Below are 26,546 nucleotides of genomic sequence, written 5' to 3'. Positions count from 1 at the left end.
GGATTCGAACTGGGATCCCTTGATCCCAAGACGAGCGCTCTACCTCCTGAGCTACTGCCGCCTCCCAAAGCACTTTACAATGTGTTTCACACTTTTCCCTTCTACACACTAACTAACCGATAGCAGTGTCAGCCATTCAAGGCAAGTACCTGCTATCAGGGGCATTAGGGATTCAGTGTCTTGCCCAAGGACACTTCGACATGTAACACGGAGGAGCCAGGAGTCGAACCTGCGACCTCTTGATCCCAAGACGAGCGCTCTACCTCCTGAGCTAATGCCGCCAAAATGATTACCTTGATACTAAATGATTAGTACGTTACCTGCAATTCCTTCATTTTTTTCTGGAGTTGGGTACTCATAGCTTGCTCATCCTCTACTTTGCCCAAAAGTTGGTTAATTTCAAAATCTTTCCTGTTAATAGATTCAATAGAGTCAATCAAAAACCAGCTTCAGTATTTTGCGTTCAAACCTGGAACACCTTACTTTTTCAGCTTCTCTTCAAGTTGCTGCTTGTCATTTTCCAGGTCCATTAAACTCTCTTGAGCTAACTTCAAGTCCCCTTCAAGCTTTCGCTTTGCCCTTTCAAGGTCCATTCTCACTTTTTTCTCTTGCTCCAGAGATCCTTCCAGCTGTAGGGAGGATATTCACAACTTTAGTTTGTTTCAATGACATTTATTTTGGGATACCGTAAATGCCGGACTATAAGCCGCTAGTTTTTTCCCTAACTTTCAACCCTGCGGCTTATTCAGTGAAGCGGCCAATTTATGTCATTTTTCTAACTGCCACCGGCGGTGCTCGATTACAAATGGTAGGATTAGGACCGGTCGAATGTGTGCGCCGAGGAAAACTGCAACTTCTTAGCTCATGCACAATTCGTCTGTATGACAAAGGGTCTATCCGATAATGAGGAAGACACCTTTGATGGCGAAAAAAATCTAAGAAGGAAGACGAGGACCGTTTACTGTGAATTTCACAATTAACAGATAAGTTTGATGCATTGCGAGCGTGTTACTAGTAGCGTTTTGCTACCCTTCACAGGCACGGTTTGGGATGAAAGTTATAATATTATTATTAAAGCTTTGAAAACTCTCTTGGTGTACCGTCTTTCTTTGTAAATATGTGTAACCATGTATAATATGTATTTGAAACTGTATATTTTTGTCATGTATTTATTTTAGAGACTTATTCTGTTATATTTTCTACGGGCGAATCAAAAAGAAGGGGTGGAGCAAACGCGGGCTGACGGGAAGTGGGGTAAAGCTGTGTTGGATCTGTTTGTCGTTGCGGCGGACAATAGTGGATATATATTTTTCCCACCCTTAACTTTGGAAATATTCATTTTTTTTTCCTTGGATTACTTTCAACGGGACCCAAACTCTACAGGTCTGCATTAAACATTAAGTACCGGTATCATTTTCCGTTCATGTTGCCGACCGTGGCTAATGGATTGTGTACTATATGTTTAGTTACAACCGCGGGACCTATAGTCGGGTTCGGGTAAAACTTGTGACCGATGTAGTCCGGATTTTACGGTACTTAAGTTTCATCTTGAATCTTACATCATCCACTTGCTGTTCTAGTTTTGATTTGGCCTTCGTCAGAGTGTTGACCTTGTCTTCTTCACCCTGAAGGTCATCTAGTGTTTGCTGATGAGCTTCTTGTAAAGCTTTTTTCTCTTTGGTCAGTTTGGCAATAATTTCATCCAAAGCTCCCATTTCCTCAGTGAGGTTCTTCACCTATGGACAGGAATTGTTATGCTGGACATGATTGCCATGTGGACGTAGTGTCTCTTGATTGTACCTTATTTTCAGTGGCATGCTTTTCCTTTTCCACTTTAGCAAGGGTTAATTCTAAGTCGTCGATATCTTTCTTCAGCTCGGAGCACTCGTCCTCCAATTTACGTTTCTTGGCCGTGAGTTCAGCGTTCATCTCCTCTTCATCCTCCAGTCTTTCTGTTAACTCTTTAGATTTTGCTTCCATCTGGATTTTGTTTTTAATAAGCCCCTCGCATCTTTCTTCAGCATCACAAAGATTATCTTGTTCCTGTTTAAGAAAAAACATATTTCTGTTTGTTGTCCTGATTATTGGGATGTGGTTTATTCTGAGGGTCGCCTTACAGCTTGAACTTGAAGCTGCAAGTCATTCTTCTCCTGGAGAAGCGAGACCATTTTTTCTTCCAGTTCCTTCTTCCGGGCTTCTGATTTAGCGTAAGCCTCTTTTAATTTGGTAAACTCTTCCTTCATGTTTGCCATTTCCTTTTCGGTCTCTGCTGACTTCAGCAGAGGTTTGATCTTGAAGAACATCTTCATCCAGGGCCAATTCTTAACCCCCATGAAGGCACGGATGTTCCATTGGATCACAAGTAGTGCATCCCTGTGAATAAAACAGTCATTTTTTTGGTATCCATTCATGTTTTAACTTTCATTCGTAATGTGTTCTGGAGTTACCTTGAGTCTATTGCCAAAAAATTTGGGGTATACATCTAACTGGTTGGTAATCAACCACAGAGAATTGACTAATTTTCACGAGTATACACACGATTAAATGACAAATAAAGTTATTGTTTGCATTTGTGAATGAACAAAATTTCATTTTAAACTAGCCACTTCGATTTCTTTATTTAATTGTATTTCTTTTGTAGTTCATTAGCAAAATGCAAAGTATTCTCTACAAAGGAGCGCGGATATTTTTGGATTGCTGAGCTAATTTTGACATTTTATCCAATATAGCAGGGGTAGCTAACCCGGTCCTGGAGAGCCGCACGTCCTGCATGTTTTGGTGGTTTCTCTGCTCCAATACTGGTGATTCCGATAACCTGGATCGTTATCAAGCTCTCACAAAGCTTGCCAATAAGCTGAAAATTGGCGCCGTCTGCGATGGAGCAGAGAAACCTCCAAAACATGTAGGACAAGCGGCTCTCCAGGATCGGATTAGCCACCCCTGTACTATAGAAAACAGGACTAGTTGCCAGTTAGTAAATATTTAGAACTTGGCTTTCCACGCATAAGTTCATGCATGCTCTACGTGTTTGGTATCACCTCAATTCAGTGTTCCCTCTAAGCTGTGCACATTCTCGGCGCACAAGAAAATCTAGCCAGCGCACAAAAATGAGGGCTCAAAATAACTAATTAAGAAGCGACTCAAGTCAAAGTTACAGTGCATAATGGTAAAAATACACGGGTTCCCCTGACGTTGTGTCCTAAATGCGGTATTTTGGAGTCCAAGTCGAACGAAGTTGAGTAAAGTTAGTAGAGTTTGTCGAGAACCGGCTTCTTCGGCTCGGCTCACTAAAAGGAACCGTCTCTTTCGGGTCCTAAACGGCTCTACAGGTTGTTTTTGCTTCTTTAACATGACCAACATGACCAAATATTATGTAAAATTATGTACAAAATGACTTAAAAGAAGGGGGGAATAGAACAAAAAAGAAAAAAAATACCAAAATGAAAAAGTAGTGAAAAGCTGAGAAAAAAAGAAAGAAAAATTTAGAAAAAAGCCAGAAAAAAAGAAAAGAAAGAAATGTAGGAAAAAGGTAAATAGTGAACAAAAAGAAAAAAGTAACAGTTCGGAAAAAATAAACACAATGAGATTTTTTTTAAAGGAATTTTTAAAAAAAAGTAGAAAAAAATACCGAAAAAAAGAATAAAAAGTTTGTGTTGCGTTCAAATAATTTCCAATTATATCAAGTGAATCGTGTTGCCAACAACAAATGTGATTAAGTACAGTTCTGTATCTTACAACCGACTAAATAAGCCTCCAAAAATGTTATTATTATGCGACAAAATATATCAGGAAATAAAAAGAAATGGATATCTTGTGAAAGACGTTTGTAAGAACAAACGACGTTTGTAGGCCGTACAACCTTTGCAATAGTACATGAGTCAATTCATTCAAAAGAGAAAAATCATTTTGCATTGCCGGAAACTCCGCAAAATGTCAAGTTTTGGACATGTTTGATTATTAATTATCTTGCCACACTTGGGATTATGGTGGCTCACTGTTGTTTCAAGCGTTCCTCACCGACTTTGTGTGAACGCTCATTCCCGTGGAAAATTACAGGGAACATTGCCTCAATTATTATTTGACAAAATATTGATCGGCTTTGACATTTTACCTTCGTTCAACAATCTTCTGAAATTCAATTCTGGCCAGAAGTCCTCTTGACCGGGCTTGGATGCCAGTGATGATCAATGCTAGTCGGTCATCTCGCATTTCTTCGAGCTGACCAAGCAGTCCAGCCTTGAAGAACACCTTTAAAAGGGTCAACATTTAAATTAATTTACAAATATATTGTTAAAGGCATGCTATGCAGAAGAACCTTAGTATGCCCAAGCTTGTACTGGCTGTGGTCAATATCCAGAGACCCCAATAGCTTCTCTGAAGCCTTCTTGTTGTCAATGAACTGTCCTTCAGGAATTGCGTTGGGGTTCAGAATACGGTATCTTGAAAAAAAGGGAACGATTTCATTTGAAATGGTCCGAAGCCATTCAGTTAACGTTTTATCGTTGATAAATCACAAAGATCAATATACAAACCTCTGTTTGAAATCTCCGTATAAGATCCTGTTAGGGAAACCTTTTCTGCAGATTCTGATACCTTCTAGAACTCCGTTACAGCGCAGCTGATGCATCACCAGAGGGTTCTCCATGGCCCCAGGAGTCTTAGTCTCATTGGGGATGATGCACCGTACAAAGTGGGGATGAGTTGACCTCAGGTTAGTCATCAGTTTGTTCAGATTCTCCTATGAGACCAATACATAAAACAGTTTTTTTGCACAGTTCAAACTGTATACCGTACCTGTATATAAGCCGCATGCGCCCACATTAAAACATGTAACACAGTCACACGTTTATCCCAAACCTGACTTTAGGTGTTGCGATTGTAACTACAGGGGGGGAGATTTTGTAAGGTTTATTGATCTATATTCCTTATCAGTTATCCATTATCCATTATCGGTCAAATCATAGTACGCTACAAAGGCAAGGGGCTGAGACACTTGCTCACAGCCAAGAGGCTGAGTCAAGGTCCTAGCCACAGAGCCAGGCAGTGTTCAGTGCGAATGCATAGTACACAATCCGAACACCACAATCGGCAACATGAACGGAAAATGATACCGGTACTTAGAATTGAATGCAGACCTTTAAAGTCCGGGTCCCGTTGAAAGTAATCCAATGAAAAAAAATGTATATTTCCAAAGTTAAGGGTGGGAAAAATGTATATCCACTATTGTCCGCTGCATCAACAAACAGATTTAACTCAGCTTTACCCCACTTCCCGTCAGCCCGCATTTGCTCCGCCCCTTCTTTTTGATTCGCCCGTAGAAAACATATCACAATAAGTCTCTAAAATAAATACATGACAAAAATATACAGTTGCAAATACATATTATACATGGTTACACATATTTACAAGGAAAGACGGTACACCGAGAGAGTTTTCAAAGCTTTAATAATAATAATAATATAACTTTCATCCCAAACCGTGCCTGTGAAAGGTACCAACACGCTACTACTAACACGCTCGCAGCGCATCAAGCGTATCTGTTAAAAAAAGCCGTACCGCAATTGCGCAATTCACGTTAAACCATCCTCATCTTTCTCCTTATAACTCTCGCCATCAAGGGCATCCTCCTCACTGAATGCTTCACTGAATAAGCCGCAGGGTTGAACATTTGTGAAAAAAGTAGCGGCTTATAGTCTGGAATTTACGGTAGTTAGGCACGTAATGTACACACATGACGAAAAATACACACACTTATAAAAAAACAATAGAAAAATATCTTACCCTGTGCAAAGCAGACACAGTTTGGAAAGAAGAACCTTTCTTCTTGGTGCCCTTTCCTTTGCCACCAGAATCTTGAGGTAAACAAAAATAAATTGTAAAATACAGTTCTCTGGGAAAAAAAATCTCTTTTTCACATCTGCATTCCTGAAAACGTTTTTTTCTAAAATTCTTTAATTGATGAACATACCAGATTCTGCTCCTGCGTACCCAGCGAAAAGAATCCCTAAGAGTTTGAGGTTAGACTTCTGGAATAGACCAACGACAGTCTCATTTAGAGGATCCTTGTTCTTCACCAGCCAGTTGTTGATATTGTAATCAACAGTTCCAGCATAGTGGACCAGAGAAAAATGAGCCTCTGGTTTTCCTTTGACGACTCTTGGCTTCTGGAAGTTGTTGGATTTTCCAAGATGGTTGTCATAGAGTTTAGCCTTGAATGTTGCATCGCTGGCCTTGGGGAACATGCACTCCTCTTCAAGGATGGACATGATACCCATGGGCTGAAGGGTAAAAACGAGGAGATACATTGACTGTGTTTGAGATCAAGAACGTCGGATAAACTTCTCATCACCAGACTCACCTTTTCAATCAGGTCAATACAGGCTTGCAAATCCATTCCAAAGTCGATGAAGGTCCATTCAATGCCTTCCTTCTTGTACTCTTCCTGCTCCAGTACAAACATGTGATGGTTGAAAAACTGTTGCAGTTTTTCATTGGTGAAGTTGATGCACAGCTGCTCAAAGGTGTTAAACTGTAATGGAAATTTGAAAAGATTTCATTTCCAACCCCAACAGTAAGACAACACTGTATTAGAATGAAGACATGCTTCCCCCCTCCCCTAATGAATGATAAACCCATCTCACATCGAAGATCTCAAATCCAGCAATGTCCAAAACACCAATGAAGTATTGACGAGGTTGCTTGGTGTCCAGAGATTGGTTAATACGAACCACCATCCACAGGAACATTTTTTCATACACTGACTTAGCCAGAGCACCAATAGCATAGTACACCTAGGGAACAAAAAACAATTTTGTCCCGAATGAGACATTTTCCTCTACGGTCTATCCACAAATACTTTACCTGAGCCACATTTTGTCCCTTGGTGACCCACTCATTTCCCACTTTGACTCTTGGATGGCAGAGACCCTTGATAAGGTCAGCTGAGTTCAAGCCCATCAGGTAAGCAACTTTGTCAGCATCTGTAAAGTGAAATTTGTCTCAGTCGTCTTAGTTGAGCAGTTTGTGTCCAAGTTTCCGTTTGTCATAACAGCGCTTTGATATTAGTCGAATTTGGGGCCATGTTGTCTGAGTGCATACTAAGGGCAACTGAACTTCTGATAACATTGTAATGGGCATTGGTATTTTAGCATAGTACTAAAGGGACGGATCACCACCTTATCGTGGTGGGGCACTTTGCGCGTCTCCATGACCCCTAGAGCTATGTCGGCGGGAGTCTCGTACTCCTGGTAGGGTTACCCAACCCGAACAGGTCGAAGGGTAGAGTCCAGACTAAGAGTGATCCCAAAAGCTGGTGGCGGCACGCTTTGAGGCGGTTTCCTACAGACCTGGATCCCGTTAGCCGCCTGCAGTTGTAGGAAGATGCCGGTCGTCTAGGGTCTCCCTTGCCACTGGAACCATCTTCACAATCAAGATAGTGGCGTTGGGGAAAGCGCACCCCTTACGCCACTTTAAAAACCATCATTGCGCAGGTATCCTCTTTTACCTGAGTCTCCGACCACAATCCAGGATCGGACTGTTCAAACATCAGCAGACTCACAAATAAAAGAAGATGGTCATCATCGAATCGATGGACAACCCCAACGAACAAACGAACAACGAAAGGGAGGCCACCACCAGGCTGTACTTGCCCAAGACACACCACATGAAATGGAGCCCCTATGAGCCTAGTGGTTGAGGGATTCAACCAACCAACTAACCAACCAGCCAACCAACCGACCAACTGACGGACCAACCAACCTGACCAACTAACCAACCAACCAACTGTATATGATAAAAACCTAGATTTCATCTCATCTCATCTCATCTCATTAGCTGCACCGCTTGTCCTCAGTAGGGTCGCGAGGGTGCTGGAGCCCATCCCAGCAATCATCGGGCAGAGGGCAGGGGACACCCTGAACTGGTTGCCAGCCAATCGCAGGGCACACAGGGACAGACAACCCGCTCGCTCGTTCACACCTAGGGACAATTGGGACCGTCCAATACACCTGAAATGCATGTCTTTGGAATGTGGGAGGAAACCGGAGTGCCCGGAGGAAACCCACGCAAGCACGGGGAGAACATACAAACTCCGCACAGGAAGTCCGGTAGCTGGATTTGAACCCACACAGGAGGTTCCCAAGACCTTAAAACTGTGCCGCGCACACGCTAACCACTGCGCCGCCGTGCTCCTAGATTTAATCACTCTTCTCAAATGTTTAGAGCAGGGGTAGGGAACCTATGGCTCGGGAGCCATGTATGGCTCTTTTCATGAGTACATATGGCTCCGAAATTAAATGTAACTATTGCACATCTCTGTGTGGCGTTCCAAAGTCAAGGTATTTCATCCCGATTTTGGTCCATATAAAGCCGAAGCAACTTAATGCTGAAGTTTGATAAGAAAACATTTAAACTAAAGAATAAAAACGCTGGCAAACGAATTTGATTGGGTGAGCAGTACAGGTGGGCGGATCCCTGCACACACACTAGGCACTTCTCTCTCTCTCACTTAGTGCAGTCTACACCGAATGTGAATATGACAATATGTTTATCGTTTGCAGTAATTGGTGACATTTTTACAAAAGAACTTTGCATGCACATTGTTTTGAAACCGTTATGAAGGAAAATTATCATTGAAAAAAATGGCCTTAACACTCTTAACTGAAGGTGGAAGACAAATTGTAAATGGCACAGGATTTGGCATTATTATCATTTCATACAGGCAGCACGGCGGCGCAGTGGTTAGCGCATGTGCGGCACAGTTCAAGTCATGGGAACCTCCTTCGTGGGTTCAAATCTAGCTCCAGACCTCCTGTGTGGAGTTTGTATGTTCTCCCCGTGCTTGCGTGGGTTTCCTCCGGGTACTCCGGTTTCCTCCCACATTCCAAAAACATGCATTTCAGGTGAATTGGCCGGTCCAAATTGTCCCAAGGTGTGAACGAACGAGCGGGTTGTCTGTCCCTGTGTGCCCTGCGATTGTCTGGTAACCAGTTCAGGGTGTCCCCTGCCCACTGCCCGATGATTGCTGGGATGGGCTCCAGCACCCCCGCGACCCTACTGAGGATAAGCGGTGCAGCTAATGAGATGAGATGAGACATTTGATGAAATCATCAAATGACACACAGTGAAATAAAATGTGCTGTAGAATTCGCTTTTGTCTAGAGAGTGTGTTTGGCAGTTTTTTCAATTTCGTCTGAAAATATATGATGTGGCTCTCTCAATTTCTTTTTAAAACATTTTTTTGCTTTTATGGCTCTTTGGGTCAAAGAGTTAAGCGATAGGAAAAAAAATATTCAATGGTTCTAAAGAGACCATTGAACAAATTGTTACCTTCAGTGCCATCGGCTTCTGCCTGTTCTTCTCGCTGCTTCTGTTTAAACTTCATGTTACCGTAGTGCATGATGGCGCCGGTTAACTTATAAATGCTGTTCTTCTCTTCTTGGGTGAAGCCCAGCACATCAAAAGCCTCCTACAAAATAAAACAATAGAGATCATAAATACGATTACCGTAAATTCCAGAAGCAATCGAACAGTCCGATAAAGAAGGAAACAGAGCTACTGCACGCTAACTTCACCTTGCTAGCAAAGCGTGTTGCTAGCGTGTGTTTGAATAAGGGAGCGTGGGACGACGTCTATATAACAAAGCCTCTTTCCCATACTAAAGGAGGACAACTTTGATGACGACAATCATAGGGAGAAGATGAGAACGGTTTACCGTGAATTTCACAATTACGGTATGTTGTTAGTAGCGTTTTGCTACCCTTCACAGGCACGGTTCGGGATGAAAGTTAAACTATTATTATTAAAGCTTTGAAAACTCTCGGTGTACCGTCTTTCTTTGTAAATATGTGTAACCATGTATGATATGTATTTGCAACTGTATATTTTTGTAATGTATTTATTTTAGAGACTTATTGTGATACGTTTTCCACGGCGAATCAAAAAGAAGGGGCGGAGCAAACGCGGGCTGACGGGAAGTGGGGTAAAGCTGAGTTAAATCTGTTGTTGCAGCGGACAATAGTGGATATATATTTTTCCCCACCCTTAACTTTGGAAATATACATTTTTTTCATTGGATTACTTTCAACGGGACCCGGACTTTAAAGGTCTGCATTAAATTCTAAGTACTGGTATCATTTTCCGTTCATGTTGCCGATTGTGGTGTTCGGATTGTGTACTACATCTGTAGTTGCAATCGCAACACCTAAAGTCAGGTTTGGGATAAACGTGTGACTGTGTTTCATGTTTTAATGTGGGCGCATGCGGCTTATATACAGGTGCGGCTTGTGTAAGAACGAAACCAAGTTCGAGTTAGATCTGCATCATACGTTAATTACCGGTATCATTTTCTGTTCATAATGCCGACTGTGGTTTTTGGATCGTGTACTATAAATTTAGTTACAATCGCGGGACTTAAAGCCTGGTCCGTGTTAAGCTTGTGATTGTGGTACATGTTTCATTTATTTTGGACACTTATTCTGATAAGTCTTGCACTGACCAATTAAAAAGAAGGGGCGTAACAGACGCGGGGGATGACGGGAAGTGGGTACCGGTAAAGGTGAGTGTTTGTGGACACGGCAGACAATAGTGGATATATATTTTTCCCACCCTTACCTTTGGAAATATACACTTTTTTTCCTTGGATTACTTTCAACGGGCACCTGGACTCCGCAGGTCTGCATCAAATGTTAAGTACCGGTATCATTTTCCGTTCATTTTGCTGGCTGTGGTTTTTGAACTGTGTACTTTATGTTCAGTTAAAATCGTGGGATTCAAAGTCGGGTTTGGGCTAGTTTTGTGATTGTGTTACATGTTTTAATGTGGGCGCATGCGGCTTATATACAGGTGCGGCTTGTGTAAGTACAAAAGCGGTTATCCTCTTAAATCGTGGTGGGTGCGGCTTATAATCAGGTGCGCTCTATAGTCCAGGTTACGGTACAACTGTTGGGTGGAAAACTATGTTGTGATGGGGTGTTAACTCACATCCGTAGCCATTAGCTCGTCAGAGTCATTGATAGAGGCTACGGTTGTCTCTCCTTGGGAGATAAATGCGTAGTCATAGGGGTTGTTGGTAATCAGCAGCATTTCTGAAATTAAGATACACATCGTGAAGATGGGGTTAGTCATTCTGGCCAATAGTACATTTTTCTCATCAAATTTTTCCATTTGATTACTTACCAAGAAGTTCAGGTTTCACCTGAGACAAGATCTGGTAGAAAATGTGATAGTCCCTCTCAGCTTTGAGCTGGTAGGTCACACGTGACTTTTCAAGAAGATCTACGTGTTGTTAAGGACAGGGGATCATGTTCAGTTGTCATTTTAAAATGTGTTGCCAGTTGTTGTTACTACTTGTTAAGATTTCTGAAACCTAAACTATCGAGTGCATTATCAGGTAATGCATTTTCATATTTACATAGTTTGTATTTTTTGTTGGAACTGTTGACATCACTGATGTGAAGCGCCTGTGCCCGCTCATTTGGCGTCAACCTCCGCGGGTTTTGATTGGCTTCTTGTCACTATTTGAACCCTGTCCTGTCAATCCCCTGTTGTCAGTCCGTCTGCAAACCTCAGTGTATAATAGGCAAGCCTTTTTCGACCCTGACTCCCACCTGTCCCGTTTTTGCTCCCGTCTGTCTCCGGCTACGACCGGTTTTGATCCTGACCACGTCTGCGCTCCCGTCCCGGCTTACGACCCGTTTTTGATCCCGACCACGTCTGCTCTCCCGTCCCGGTTTACGACCCGTTTGTGACCCCGACCACGTTTTTTGCTCTCCTGTTCCGGTTATCGACCTGTTTTTTCATCTTTGACACCGCCATCTCTCGCTACGGAAAATCCACTTCCGTGTTCGGAGCACAATCCGAGTCCGAGAGCTTGCTTCCCGCGCCTAGCGAACACCGGATCGTAGGGGCAGCCCGTCCTCTTTCCTTAAATAAAACTTGTGAGAAACGTAACGCAATTGGGTCCCGTTTCTGTCCTGGTCTCTGACAGTTATTTCTAATTTCGATTCCCACATACCATAAACAACAACTGTTGAAAAGGTGTAATGGAAAAATATTCACTTACAGGTCTCAATATCAGCAGAAGCCAACTTTCCTCGATTGTCGAAATGAATTCTGATGAATTTTCCCTGCAAAGAAACATGTTGAAGATGTCGATAACGAGGACATAGATCTGCAATGTCGATAGAAAACCAGACTCGATAAATGAAAAGACTCACAAATCTAGAAGAGTTGTCATTTCTAATGGTCTTAGCATTTCCAAAAGCCTCCAAAGCAGGGTTAGCCTGGATGATTTGATCCTCCAGGGTACCCTGAAAACATATTTGAGTTACTAGCAGCAGACAGGAAAAAGCTCCAGAGGATCATCAAAACAGCCCAGAGAATCGTCGGCTGCTCTCTGCCCAGTCTGGAGGACATTGCCTGCTCTCGCTACCTCAGCAGAGCAGAAAACATCATCAAGGACTTTTCTCACCCCGGCCACCATCTCTTCGACCTGCTGCCTTCCGGCAAGCGCTACAGGTCACACAAAGCAAAAACGAACAGACTCAGAGACAGTTTCTTCCCCACAGCCATTACCACCCTAAACAGACACCGCACAAAAAACTGAAAACTGTTGCAAAAAAAAACTACCTCACACGTATGTAAATGGTACTCACGTACATGCTGTCTGCACTGTTTGTTCACTGCTCAAACAGACACCGCACAAAAAAACCCCTGAAAACTCGTGCCAACACTACCTCATACGAATATAATGTTACTCATGTCTTGTTCTTGCACATGTCGACTGCACTACGTTTAATGCTCAAATTGCACAATGTCTGACCATTTCCTGTTTCATGCTGACTATTTTTGCACTATGATGACTTTGCACCAAATGCAATATTGCACAACCGTTACGATACCAACGTTATCACGACAACCCTGTATGTAACATCCCACATGCCGAGATTTCTTGTGTAAATACCATGTAAATTATAACTATAGCCTTATCCCCCTTGTCTTATAACATTATCTTCTCTGTTCCTTTATCTTCTTGCTCATACCTCACTATGAATGTGTAAAACTGGAGTGTCATGCCCAATTTCGTTGTCACAATATGTTAGCCCATTTGTAACAATGACAATAAAGGTATATTCTATTCTATTCTATTCTATTCTATACCTTTTCGCCAAGATGTGTTAAGACCAATGTTCCCTCTAAGTTGCGCACGTGCTCATTTGCACACTGCCTGCACATTCTCAGCGCACAAGAAAATCTAGCCAGCTCACAAAAATCAGGGCTCAAAATTGCTAATTAAGAAGCGAATTAAGTCAAAGTTACAGTGCACGAAGGTAAAAATACAAGGGTTCCCCGGACGTTGTGTTCTAAATGCGGTATTTTGAAGTCAAGGTCGAAATTGAACGAAGTTGAGTAAAGTCAGTAGAGTTTTTCGAGAACCGGCTTCTTCGGCTCGGCTCACTCAAAGGAACCGGCTCTTTTGGGTCCTAACGGCTCTTTAGGTTGTTTTTCCTTCTTTCATCCCTATATGACCAAATATCATGTAAAAGTATGCACAAAATGACTTACAGGAAGGGGGAATAGATCAAAAAAGAAAAAAATACCAAAATAAAAAAGTATGAAAAGCTAAGAAAAAAAGAAACAAAAGGAAAAAAAGGAAAAAATGAAGGAAAAAATCTGAAAAAAGCCAGAAAAAAAGAAAAGAAAGAAAAAAAGGAACAAAGTAAATAGAGAACAAAAAGAAAAAAAAGTAAGAAAAAATAAACACAATGAGATTTTTTAAAAGGAAAAAAAACAGGGAAAAAGTAGAAAAAGTTTGTATTGCATTCAAATTATTTCCAATTATACCAAGTCAATCTTGTTGCCAAAATTGGACTTCCACTAAAAAATGTGATTAAATACAGTTTTCCTCATGTTGAGGTTTTTTGAGTTTTTCCTTGCCCTCATATTGGTTCCAGATCAGGGAATGGTGTAATAATAGTCTGTGTAATAACCTGTGAAGCCCTTTGAGACTCTTTGTGATTAAGGGCTATACAAATAAAAATGACTTGACTTGACTTGACTTGGGATTGCTGTTGCTCACTGCTGTTTCAAGCGTTGCTCACCGACTTTGTGCGAACGCTCAGACCCGTGGAAAATTACAGGGAACATTGGTTAAGACATAAAAATGTCTTTGATTATTTTCATTATAAGCTCTCACTGATACACTTTATTTTTCAAGGTGAGTAATAGAATTTAGAGCAGGGGTGTCAAACTCATTTTAACCCGGGGGCCACACGAGAGAACAAACATTCTCTCGGGGGCCGAACTAGTAGATTAGAGAGAACGAAAAAAAAAAGAAAAGGAAATAAGAAAAAGAGAGGGAGAGAAAAGTAGAAAGGGTAGGACAAAGAAGGAGAAAGGGAGAAAGAGAGAGGGAGAGAGAAAAGAAAGAGAGAGAGAGAGAGCATGAGAAAAAAATAGATAAAAAGAGAAATAGTGAGAGAGAGGGAAAGGGAGAGAATGAAATTTAGAGAGAAATAGAAAGAGAGAAAGAGACAAGGAAAGAAAAGAGAATGAGAGAAAGAGAAAAGGGGAAAGCAAGAGAGAGAGAGAGAGAAAGGGAAGAGAGAGTGAAATAAGGTAAAAATACAGAGACAAAGAGGAACAAAGAAAGAGAAAAAGAGAGACAGAGAGAGTGAAAGAGAGAGAGATAAAGAGTGGAAAGAAGACAGAGAGAGAGAGAGAGAGAGAGAGAGAGAGAGAGAGAGAGAGAGAGAGCATAAGAAAAAAAAATAGATAAAAAGAGAAATAGTGAGAGAGAGGGAAAGAGAGAGAATGAAATTCAGAGAGAAATAGAAAGAGAGAAAGAGACAAGGAAAGAAAAGAGAATGAGAGAAAGAGAAAAGGGGAAAGCAATAGAGAGAGAGAGAAAGGGAAGAGAGAGTGAAATAAGGTAAAAATACAGAGACAAAGAGGAACAAAGAAAGAGAAAAAGAGAGACAGAGAGAGTGAACGAGAGAGAGATAAAGAGTGGAAAGAAGACAGAGAGAGAGAGAGAGAGAGAGAGCATGAGAAAAAAAATAGATAAAAAGAGAAATAGTGAGAGAGAGGGAAAGAGAGAGAATGAAATTCAGAGAGAAAGAGAAAGAGAGAAAGAGACAAGGAAAGAAAAGAGAATGAGAGAAAGAGAAAAGGGGAAAGCAATAGAGAGAGAGAAAGGGAAGAGAGAGTGAAATAAGGTAAAAATACAGAGACAAAGAGAAACAAAGAAAGAGAAAAAGAGAGACAGAGAGAGAGAGAGAGAGAGAAAGAGAGAGAGAGAGAGAGAGAGAGAGAGAGAGAGAGAGAGAGAGAGAGAGAGAGAGAGAGAGAGAGAGAGAGAGAGAGAGAGAGAGAGAGAGAGAGAGAGAGAGAAATACAAGTACAGCGTTTGTGAGAGGCACCTGGCTTTGGCAACATCAAGTGGATATATTTCAACCTGCAGCTCGTTTTTCTCTTGCACTTCTCTGAGCGTTGACTCGCGGGCCTGATCTGGCCCGCGGGCCGCCCGTTTGACACCCCTGATTTAGAGTGTTGAGTTCAACGGCTCACCTTCTTTTCAATAGCTTGGTCTTTCTTGCCAGTTGGAACTGCAGCAATGCTGGCAAAGTATTGAATGACACGCTTGGTGTTGACAGTCTTTCCTGCACCAGATTCTCCGCTGTTTAAAAACAAGTCAGTTTACCTTCAAGAATAGCCTTCAAAATATGTTTTTCTGCTTCTCTTACGTGATAAGTATGGACTGGTTTTCTCTATCTGTAAATCAAATCAAGTGCTTATCAGTTATTGGTTTTACAATAAATCTGGCCATCGGAAGTACAGCGGGACCTCGGTTCTTGACCGTAATCCGTTCCAGAACCCTGTTCGAAAACCGATTTGTTCCATCACCGAAATCATTTTTCCCATTGAAAATAATGTAAATCGTTTTAATCCGTTCCAACACCCTGAATGTTTACCCTGAATGTTTAACGTAAACATAAAGCTAACCCAGGCTAACCGTACATTCACGTTATCGTAATCTTCCGTACGAAAGATTACGCTAACATAAACGTGTAAAAAAAAAAAAAAAATCTGGTCATTTACAAGTCATTTAGCACCCGACTCTCCACAACAAGTGGTGAGCGGTTCATCGGAAAGGGGGCTCCGTTCCAACACCCTGAATGTTTACCTCGAATCATAAAGCTAACCCAGGCTAATCGTACGTTCGCGTTATCGTAATCTTCCGTACGAAAGATGACGCTAACATGAACGTGTAAAAAAACAAAAAAAAAAGATAAAGAAAAGAATTATGAATAGGATTTCTTGCCTTTGTGGTGGTCAGCAGAAGGCGCAGGTGGACGGTAGGGAGAGGGATGTAGGAGGAAGGAAAATTATTGCTCCTTCATATCTTGCTTTTTTTTCTTTCTTAAATGCAATAGTCGTACGCACTACTTTTCCTTTTTCACCTGTAGCAACTTTGCCGCTGGCACTGACTTTCTTCGGAGGCATAATAAGGGGCTAAAACACCCGTACGCCGCTCAGCATCGCACCCTAGCGTACGCACTCACGCATTACCGGCGTTCGAACTCCGATTTTTTGACCGAACAGCGAAGCAAGAATTTCTCGAAATTTTTGGTCGGACTCCGATCTTTTCGAACTGAGAGGCCTTCCAAAACCCGAGGTTCCACTGTACTTTCACTGCACTTTGTACCTGCTAGCATGTACTGGTAGGCGTTGTCAGAGATGGAGAAGATATGAGGAGGAGCTTCACTCCTCTTCTTTCCCCGGTAGGCCACGACCACTTCTTGGTTGTAGACCGGCAGCCACTTGTAGGGGTTGACAGTTACGCAGAACAGCCCAGAGTAGGTCTGTTATGGTTCAAAAAAAATGAAAAAATGCTTTAAGATTTAAGAATATTACTAGGACAGCTTTTTTCCATCTTCGCAACATTGCTAAAATTCTCCCTATGCTGTCTCAGTAGGATGCGGAGATTATAATTCATTTGTTACCTCCCGTCTTGATTACTGTAATGCCCTACTCTCCGGTCTCCCGAAGTCCAAAATCAAGAGCCTTTAGCTGGTACAAAATGCTGCAGGGAGGTTTTTAACTAAGACGAAAAAGTTTGATCACATGACCCCGATTTTAGCTAACCTGCATTGGCTCCCTGTTAGCTTAAGATGTTATTTTAAGGTTCTGCTGGTAGTATACAAAATCATGCAAGGACTCGCTCCCTCATATCTTTCAGATGCACTAATACGATCCCAAAACTGTATGTAACATCCTACATGCCCACACTTTCTTGTGTAAATAGTGTGTAAATTATAACCTTATCTTCTTTGTTCCTTTATCTTCTTTGTTTTCTTTTATCCTCACTGTAAAATGTGAAACTGGAGTGCCACGTTATAAAGTTAGCTATTTTTAGTTGTGTATTTCTCAGACTCCCATGCTATGAAATTAACCTGTTTTTATATTCCTAATATACAAGTAATCATCACACACACACATAGTCACGTTACAAAGATCAGTCTATTTCCATTATTAGTTGTGATTGCTGCAGCAAGGCACAACTACATTGCCAAGTGCTGTAAGGCCATCAACACAAGGTGTGAAATTGTCTTTAATCGGAAAAACCCACCCGTTGGATCATAAAAAAGCTGAGACAACCCCAAAATGAAGCACTTATGAGAATACAAAACATTAGTGCAACCTTTGAGGACATCACAGTTTGCTAAAAATATAATCCAAGTTATGCAATACCATTTAGAGAGTAGTGCCGGATAGTACCGGGGGGGCGGGGGGTGGAGTCCCCCCACAGAACCAAGTTAAAAATTAAAAATACAGCTCTCTGAGTTAAACTTATTGCTAACTCATAATGCTAACAACTCAACGCTACCGGTTCTCTACCAACATCTGCCATATCAATCACAACTCTTACAATTGCCGCGGGAATTGTCTAGTGTTTACTTAAAATCCCGCTGAATAAAACTTCAATTCGCTTCTCCTTCAAGGTTTTTTACAGTACCATGACGAATTATGCATCAAAAATTCCAGCTCCACCGGTCAGTAGGCGTGGTTTATGTCCTGGGTTACCGATATCCGTCACCACGACGACATAAGTGACCAATTAAAAAACCCAGAATTTCACATTCATTTTGAATGAGACCATCTCAAATTAACTTTCCAGTACCGGGGGGGTGTAGGGGGGCGGAGTCCCCCCACAGAACCAAGCAAAAATTTACAAATACAGCTTTCCCAGTTAATAACTTTGTTTTATCCCGGGATCATCTTCCAGATCAATCACAACTCTTACAATTGTCTAGTTTGTAATACGTTTTCAGTCTAATTTCATTGTAATGTAATACGACACACATGTGTGACTCCATTTCCTGTTTATATGCGACTTCTTAATAAACCACGCCTACTGACCGGATGTAGGCAGTTCGGCCCGGGTAGCCTGGCAAGATGGCGACCAGGCTGTCCTCTCTACATTTACGGAGTAGATTAAAAATCAATAAGTGCTTTTATCTGAATAATTCCGCCAGCAAAGAGTTTATATCTTTTTAAACTCTGACACACATCCAATTTCGTTGTCACAATATTTTCAACCCATTTTGTAACAATGACGATAAAGGTATATTCTATTCTATTTAATTTTCCCCTATGTGTCATGTAGTTTTCAATAGTCTTTGATCTGTGCAGCCCTTTGAGACTTTTTGTGATTCTACTGGCAATGGACTTTGGCGCTTCATCACTTTTGCTGCTGCTGGACCTTAGTGCTGCTTTGGACACTCTAGACCATAATATCTTACTAGAACGGTTGGGAAAATGGATTGGTCTCTCAGGAACCGTCCTCTTCTGGTTTAGATCCTACCTCTCAGATAGGACGCACTGTGTTAAATATGGTGAAATAACATCTGAGCCCTTTCGTGTTACCTGTGGTGTTCCACAGGGTTCAGTACTTGGCCCCCTTCTTTTCAGCATTTACATGCTTCCATTATGTGATATTATTCGCAAGTATAATATCAGTTTCCATTGTTACACAGATGACACTCTACTATAGCTAAATTGTGGAAATTTGGAGGTTTCCCTCACTGAGATAAAAGAGTGGATTTCACTCAACTTCTTGCATCTTAACTCTGGAAAGACCAAAATGTTCGTTTTTGGACCATCTTAATGCAGTGACTTGTTCTCAAAAATTGCTGTGAACATTGACAAATGTCATATCACCCAGAGTGACTCAGTTAAAAATTTAGGTGTCATATTTGACCCCGATCTGTCCTTTCAAACACACGTGAAGACAATTATTAAAACCGCCAAGAAGAGATCGGCAGGTTCGAGAGCGTTCTCCCCCGGTGCTGTGGAATGCTCTTCGCCCTGAGATTCGATCTGTAACCTCAATGGGACTGTGTAAACGTAGGCTTAAAACCCACTTCTATTCTATGGCATATGAATAACCTATATTTTATGTTGACGATATCTGTGGATTATGTGCCCTCATGTAGGTTTTAGATCAGGGGATGGTATCATAATAGTCTGTAGTTTGCAATAGTCTTTGATTTGTGCAGCCCTTTGAGACTCTTTGTGATTAAGGGCTATCCAAATAAACATGACTTGACTTCTTCTTCATTTTCCTCATGTTGAGGTTTTTGAGTTTTTCCTTGCCCTCATGTTGGTTCCAGATCAGGGGATGTTGTAATAATAGTCTGAAAAAATGGTCTGTCTAATAACCTGTGAAGCCCTTTGAGACTCTTTGTGATTAAGGGCTATACAAATAAACATGACTTGACTTGACTTCTTCATTTTCCTCATGTTGAGGTTTTTTAGTTTTTCCTTGCCCTCATGTTGGTTCCAGATCGGGGGATGGTGTAATAATAGTCTGAAAAAATAGTCTGTGTAATAACCTGTGAAGCCCTTTGAGACTCTTTGTGATTAAGGGCTATACAAATAAACATGACTTGACTTCTTCATTTTCCTCATGTTGAGGTTTTTTAGTTTTTCCTTGCCCTCATGTTGGTTCCAGATCGGGGGATGGTGTGATAATAGTCTGAAAAAAATAGTCTGTGTAATAACCTGTGAAGCCCTTTGAGACTCTTTGTGATTAAGGGCTATACAAATAAACATGACTTGACTTGACTTCTTCATTTTCCTCATGTTGAGGTTTTTTAGTTTTTCCTTGCCCTCATGTTGGTTCCAGATCGGGGGATGGTGTAATAATAGTCTGAAAAAATAGTCTGTGTAATAACCTGTGAAGCCCTTTGAGACTCTTTGTGATTAAGGGCTATCCAAATAAACATGACTTGACTTCTTCTTCATTTTCCTCATGTTGAGGTTTTTGAGTTTTTCCTTGCCCTCATGTTGGTTCCAGATCAGGGGATGTTGTAATAATAGTCTGAAAAAATGGTCTGTCTAATAACCTGTGAAGCCCTTTGAGACTCTTTGTGATTAAGGGCTATACAAATAAACATGACTTGACTTGACTTCTTCATTTTCCTCATGTTGAGGTTTTTTAGTTTTTCCTTGCCCTCATGTTGGTTCCAGATCGGGGGATGGTGTAATAATAGTCTGAAAAAATAGTCTGTGTAATAACCTGTGAAGCCCTTTGAGACTCTTTGTGATTAAGGGCTATACAAATAAACATGACTTGACTTCTTCATTTTCCTCATGTTGAGGTTTTTTAGTTTTTCCTTGCCCTCATGTTGGTTCCAGATCGGGGGATGGTGTGATAATAGTCTGAAAAAAATAGTCTGTGTAATAACCTGTGAAGCCCTTTGAGACTCTTTGTGATTAAGGGCTATACAAATAAACATGACTTGACTTGACTTCTTCATTTTCCTCATGTTGAGGTTTTTTAGTTTTTCCTTGCCCTCATGTTGGTTCCAGATCGGGGGATGGTGTAATAATAGTCTGAAAAAATAGTCCGTGTAATAACCTGTGAAGCCCTTTGAGACTCTTTGTGATTAAGGGCTATACAAATAAAAATGACTTGACTTGACTTTAAGTTCTAAGCCATCTTGAACGGAGAAAGACTACCAAGGTAAACTTACGTAGATCATCCATGCCGCGTAACGCTCTTTGAGGTTAAACAGCACGGCGGGCTCATGGAGGAATGTGAACATAGCCATGTCTTCAATTTTATCAAACTTTGGCGGGTTCTGAGGATGTACGTCACTCTCCTTGACTGTAACGGTCTGTAAAGTAAAACAGTTGAATTTTATAGATGAAAACTTCCAAGTGTCTGTTAGGGTTTCAGCTAAATGATCACGATACCTTCCCAAACTCAGTTTGAGCGGTAACTTTGTCACCATCTCGACTGGTGACGGATGCTTTGACGTACTCTACTTCCGGGTCTGGAACGAAGCATTCCTTTTTCATGTCGAAAGGTCGGGTTTGGGCTTCTAATCGTTCCTTATCTGATTTCCGAAGGAAAGGAGCCGCCGGTCCAAACTCTGCCATCACTGCGTCACCCATTTTGCTTCTGTAAAAATAAAGTAGTTTTTGTGGGGTACTTTTCGACTCTATTCAAAGAGCAGCAATTTGCAATTTTTCATTCATTAGGATTTATAATTAGATGTGTATTTTTTTCAGGGTTTATACCTGACTGACTCAAATACATCAACAAAAAGACCAGAAAAAAACAAAAAGTCTGATTAAAGTTATTTGATGCAGTGATATCATGTTTGCAGGGTTGGGTAGGGTTACTTTACTTGATTACTTTCAATTACTGTATTTTCCGCACTATAAGGAGCACCTAAAAGCCTTTATTTTTTTCAAAAGCTGACCGTGCGCCTTATAATACAGCGCGCCTTATATATGGATCAATATTAAGTCGCAAAGTTTTGCAACTAAAGCAAGCAGCCGCCGACTAGGTTTTCCCCCGAAGGCGAAGTCGTCCGCGGTGTATGCTGGGATTTATATACCAACGTTTCATTTCCTAACCAATGTGTCAATCGTCATTTGAATCAGTCACTATTGGCTAAAGTTATTCGGAGGTAAAGGGGGCGGATCTTTTTTATCATTTACAGGCTCGCATAGGCTAAAGGGGCGAAACAAAGCCTGCAATAGGCTGAAAAAGATGAATATGAATCACACGTTGGGTTGCACTACGGCATAGAGAAAACATTTTGTACTATTCTGTATTTGTAAATATTTTACTCTCCTGGATTTACGACACTCACGGTTATAAGAAGACCATGGTTACGTATCAGTATTGAACGTGATGGCTGCAAGAGAACTTAGGTGAGCTATGCGGCTTTATATTATCCCGGTATCTTGTTTTAGAACGATCTTGATGTTTCTGTGATGAGTCTATTTTTAAACTAAATTCAATTCAAAATGTTTATTGTCATATGCGCAGTAAAGAACCCCGTTTCCTGCACAATAAAATTCTTACTTTGCTGTCCACACAGTTGCCAGCAAAAAAATAAAATGGCAACTAAGAAATTGGTGACATCGTACGGACACCGCATCCACACATGTCTACGACACGCATTTGCTTCTTTGCAAGCTTTGGGAATGTTAAGGGGGTAATAAGTTGGACTGAACTATCTGACTGTTTTGTCCACGTTCCCATTGTAGCGCCTTATAATCCGGTGCGCCTTATCTATGGAAGATATAGGACCAAAAACTATTTTTGGGGGGTGCGCCCTATAACCCGGTGCGCCTTATAGTGCGGAAAATACGATACTTTTGGATGACTCCAATACCAAATATGCTAACAAAAGAAACTAAATATGAATAAAATGATGACTCACAACACGTGGTAAGCTTTCTCTCCTGGCTTTAATCTCTTTGATCTCCGGCAAAACTAACATAAAATGCGACAGAAACAAAATGAAAAAAAATCCAAACAGCTTGCCAACATCATTTTTGCCGTTCCATGTATTCCGTTACTCCCCAAGCCTGCACAAAATTGAGTCATTTTATTCATATTTAACTCGGTGGCCTTGGGGGTATGGCGCCCGCCCCGAGACTGGGAGGTTGTGGTTCAAGCCTCGGCCGAGTCATACCTAAGACTTAAACATTGGTACCCGTTGCCTCCCTGCTTAGCGTTCAGCATTAGGGGTTGGAATTGGGGGGTTTGGTCACCTAATGACTCCCAACACCTCAGTTGGGTTGAGCGAGGGGGCTGGGAACCCCCTCCTCTAAATCAATCTCCCAAAAAGAGTCAGAAATGACTCTAGCCACCTCCCACTAGGGGATATATTCTATTCTTTTCTATTTAATTTTTCCCTATGTTCCGGTCCGGAGCCTTTGCTATTATATATATATATATTCATATTTAGTTTCTTTTGTCTTTTTATTAGCATATTTGGCATCGGAGTAATCCAAAAGTAATTGAAAGTAATCAAGTTAAAGTAACCCGACCCTCTGTAGTGCTTACCTTAATCTGGCAACCCCTGTCAAACGAATGATCCTTCTGGTAGCGGATCTCAAGTGCCATCTCCATTAATAAAGGTTGTGAGTCCGCCGAATAAGGGTATGGATGTGGGGGAATAGGGTCTCATTTGCATATCAAAAAAAAGACATCCCCTAAATTGGGTGGAGTGGAGTGTTGCTATTTGTTGCTATCACCTTGTCCACAAGAGAACAATAAGCAAGATGGGAGATGACAGAGGGAAGGGGCGGTAGTAGGTGAGAGGGTTGCCATACTCTGCAATTATAATAATAGATGCTTCATTATAGAATGCAAAACGGAACCTTGTCCATAAAGTTTTGCTCATTTTGAATTCTTTGTAATATTATATATCCGATCAAGTTATCTCATTTATATGATCACCAATCCCAAAACACAAAGAGGCAAAGTAAATGAGCAAAATGCATGGAGTAACCATATTTAAATTGAATTCAATTGGATTTTCTTTATTGTCATTGATATTAATGTTGTGAAACATTGTATGTTGGCATTCCAAGGTCAAAAAATGTAATAAAGACTTTGTAGAGAAAAAGGAGAAAATCTCACCAGTGCTAGGTCTTTTTGATTGTATAGTATTTTTGGGGGGGATTACTGAGTCTATTTTACTTTACTTCCAATAATTACCCAGGTAATAACATAGTAATAACACGTACCTGTCAAGCTCCAGGGCTCCATGCCCTTACAAAATACAAAATAATCTTACACCATATTTATTCTTCAAACGTGTTTATTGATGTAGTTTAACGTGTTATATTGTACACGTGTTTCGTTATATCTCATATATTGTTCATTAACATTTTGTTGTGAGATAGTGAGTTGCTCGACATGAATGAGGTTTATTATGAAAAAAGTTCAAAAATGAAGTAGCTCGACGTTTATTGTAGAAGGAAAAAATACATGCAAATAGAATTAAGTAGAATTTTCTTATTCAAATTATGAATTCATTTTCTGCATTAAATTACTATTGGTAATATACTAATTAAAGGGATAACAAAAATCCTGTCTTTTTTCATTTTCTCCTTTTATACTTCCTTTTTTTCTCTCAACATCTTTATTCAACAGAATAATTCGTAATATAAAGCATCAAAACAAGTGAGCCGTTTGAGAGCCGGCTCTCTTTAATGAGTTGAGCCGAAAAAGCCGGTTCTCTAAAAAGAGACGGACTTCCTTTCACTACACAGCTCGAACTGGTTTGACTTGACTGATTTGCCATTTCGTGATAGTCGGTGTATACGGGATGGTACCCAAAATTGACAAATTTGCGTTTTTCCGTACAGATTTCCTTGTACGTTGTGCTCGTCTTAAAATGCACAATAAACGTACATTGTACGGCAAAAAATTATAATAGTTCCAAAGTAAGAATAACAATGTAATGAAAAAGAATAGTGCATTTTAACCAAGAGCAATAGAAATAAGTGCAATAACATTACTAATTATTGCCGGCTGATGATGTCGTCCAGACATCGAGCCTGTTCCTATCCTAAATTCGGTATTGCAGACTTATAAGCAGTGTTCCCTCTAAGCTGCGCGCGTGCACACTGCTCGCACATTTTCTGCGCACAAGAAAATCTAGCCCGCGCACAAAAATGAGGGCTCAAAATGACTAATTAAGAAGCGACTCAAGTCAAAGTTACAGTGCATGAAGGTAAAAATACACGGGTTCCCCTGACGCTGTGTCCTAAATGCGGTATTTTGAAGTCAATGTCGAACGAAGTTGTAAAGTAAAGTCAGTAGAGTTTGTTAAGAACTGGCTTCTTCGGCTCGGCTCACCAAAAGGACCACTTTCGGGTCCTAAACGGCTCTTCAGGTTGTTTTTGCTTCTTTAATCCCAACGTGACCAAATATTGTGTAAAACTATGCACAAAATGACTTAAAAGAAGAGGGGAATAGAACAAAAAAGAAAAAAAATACCAAAATGAAAAAGTAATTAAAAGCTGAGAAAAAAAGAAACAAAAGGAAGAGAAAAAAAGAAGGAAACATTTAAAAAAAAAAGCCAGAAAGAAAGAAATGTAGGAAAAAAATAAACAGAGAACAAAAAGAAAAAAGTAACAGCTCGGAAAAAATAAACACAATGAGATTTTTTTAAAAGGAATTTTTAAAAAAGTAGAAAAAAACACGGAAGAAATAAGAAAAAGTTTGTGTTGCATTGGCTCCCAGTTAGCCAAAGATGGCTATACAAATAAAAATGACTTGACTTGACTTGACTTGACATTCAAATAATTTCCACTTATATCAAGTGAATCTTGTTGCCAACATTGTACTTCCACTAAAATGTGATTAAATAAAGTTCTGTATCTTGCAACCGACTCAATAAGCCCCCAAAAATGTTAATATTACGCGACAAAATATATCAGGAAATAAAAAGAAATGGATATCTTGTGAAAGAATTGTAAGAACAAACGACGTTTGTAGGCCGTACAACCTTTGCAATAGACCATGAGTCAATTCATTCAAAAGAGAAAAATAATTTTGCATTGCCGGAAACTCAGCAAAATGTAACTTGATGTCAAGTTTTGGACATGTTTGATAATGACTCAGTTGCCACATATGGGATTGCCGTTGCTCACTGTTGTTTCAAGCGTCGCTCACCGACTTTGTGTGAACGCTCAGACCCGTAAGGAAAATGACAGGGAAAATTACAGCATATTTACCAGACCTCACACCCAGCTCAACAATAGACGACAACGTCAAGTGATATGGTGCGAAATATGTTTCAAGAGAGTTGCAGCTGCTGTCTACAAAGAGACAAGACAAGGCCAAGGTCACAGTTGCGCCATTGTTTTCTTATCACTCATCACAGTTTACGGTTACTTTAGATATGTACCCTCAGTCCCAGTGCTCTTAAAATTGTTCAATCGTATTCTGAACTTATTGCCCTCACAGGGAATTGTAAAGTTTTGGACTTGTGCATTTCTCAGAATTTAATGCAATGAAAAGAACTTGTTTTTATATTCCTAAATATAAAAACAATCTTTCTCACACACACACACACATAAAGTAACGTTTAACCTGCCTATTGGGGGTATTAGGGGTTCAGTGTCTTACCTAAGGACACTTCGACATGTAACACAGAGGAGCCGGGAATCGAACTGCGATCTCTTGATCCCAAGACGAGCGCTCTACCTCCTGAGCCACTGCC

General features: G+C 40.7%; 1 pseudogene across 1 annotated transcript in view; it reads right to left on the bottom strand.

The window, feature by feature from the left end:
- The window catches only part of LOC148376683 (myosin-6-like), a 33,993-nt pseudogene extending 10,598 nt beyond the window's left edge, over nt 1–23,395 (bottom strand). Inside the window, exons 1-24 of the transcript XR_015852235.1 lie at nt 23,375–23,395; nt 21,262–21,469; nt 21,039–21,182; nt 16,706–16,862; nt 15,744–15,771; nt 15,568–15,676; nt 12,216–12,308; nt 12,062–12,125; nt 11,176–11,274; nt 10,981–11,084; nt 9,328–9,466; nt 6,862–6,980; nt 6,642–6,791; nt 6,350–6,529; nt 5,969–6,278; nt 5,782–5,852; nt 4,533–4,738; nt 4,316–4,439; nt 4,112–4,248; nt 2,118–2,373; nt 1,801–2,043; nt 1,560–1,736; nt 484–629; nt 321–411 (exon numbers count right to left, since the gene is read on the bottom strand). The product of XR_015852235.1 is annotated as a myosin-6-like (transcript). The remainder of the gene's footprint in view (nt 1–320; nt 412–483; nt 630–1,559; nt 1,737–1,800; nt 2,044–2,117; nt 2,374–4,111; nt 4,249–4,315; nt 4,440–4,532; nt 4,739–5,781; nt 5,853–5,968; nt 6,279–6,349; nt 6,530–6,641; nt 6,792–6,861; nt 6,981–9,327; nt 9,467–10,980; nt 11,085–11,175; nt 11,275–12,061; nt 12,126–12,215; nt 12,309–15,567; nt 15,677–15,743; nt 15,772–16,705; nt 16,863–21,038; nt 21,183–21,261; nt 21,470–23,374) is intronic.
- Between the last annotated feature and the right edge of the window lie 3,151 nt (nt 23,396–26,546).

Source organism: Urocampus carinirostris, chromosome 1, assembly GCF_059441175.1.
Source record: "Urocampus carinirostris isolate Australia breed hairy pipefish chromosome 1, RoL_Ucar_1.0, whole genome shotgun sequence".
NCBI lineage: Eukaryota > Metazoa > Chordata > Actinopteri > Syngnathiformes > Syngnathidae > Urocampus > Urocampus carinirostris.
This window is presented reverse-complemented; position numbering and strand designations above follow the sequence as displayed.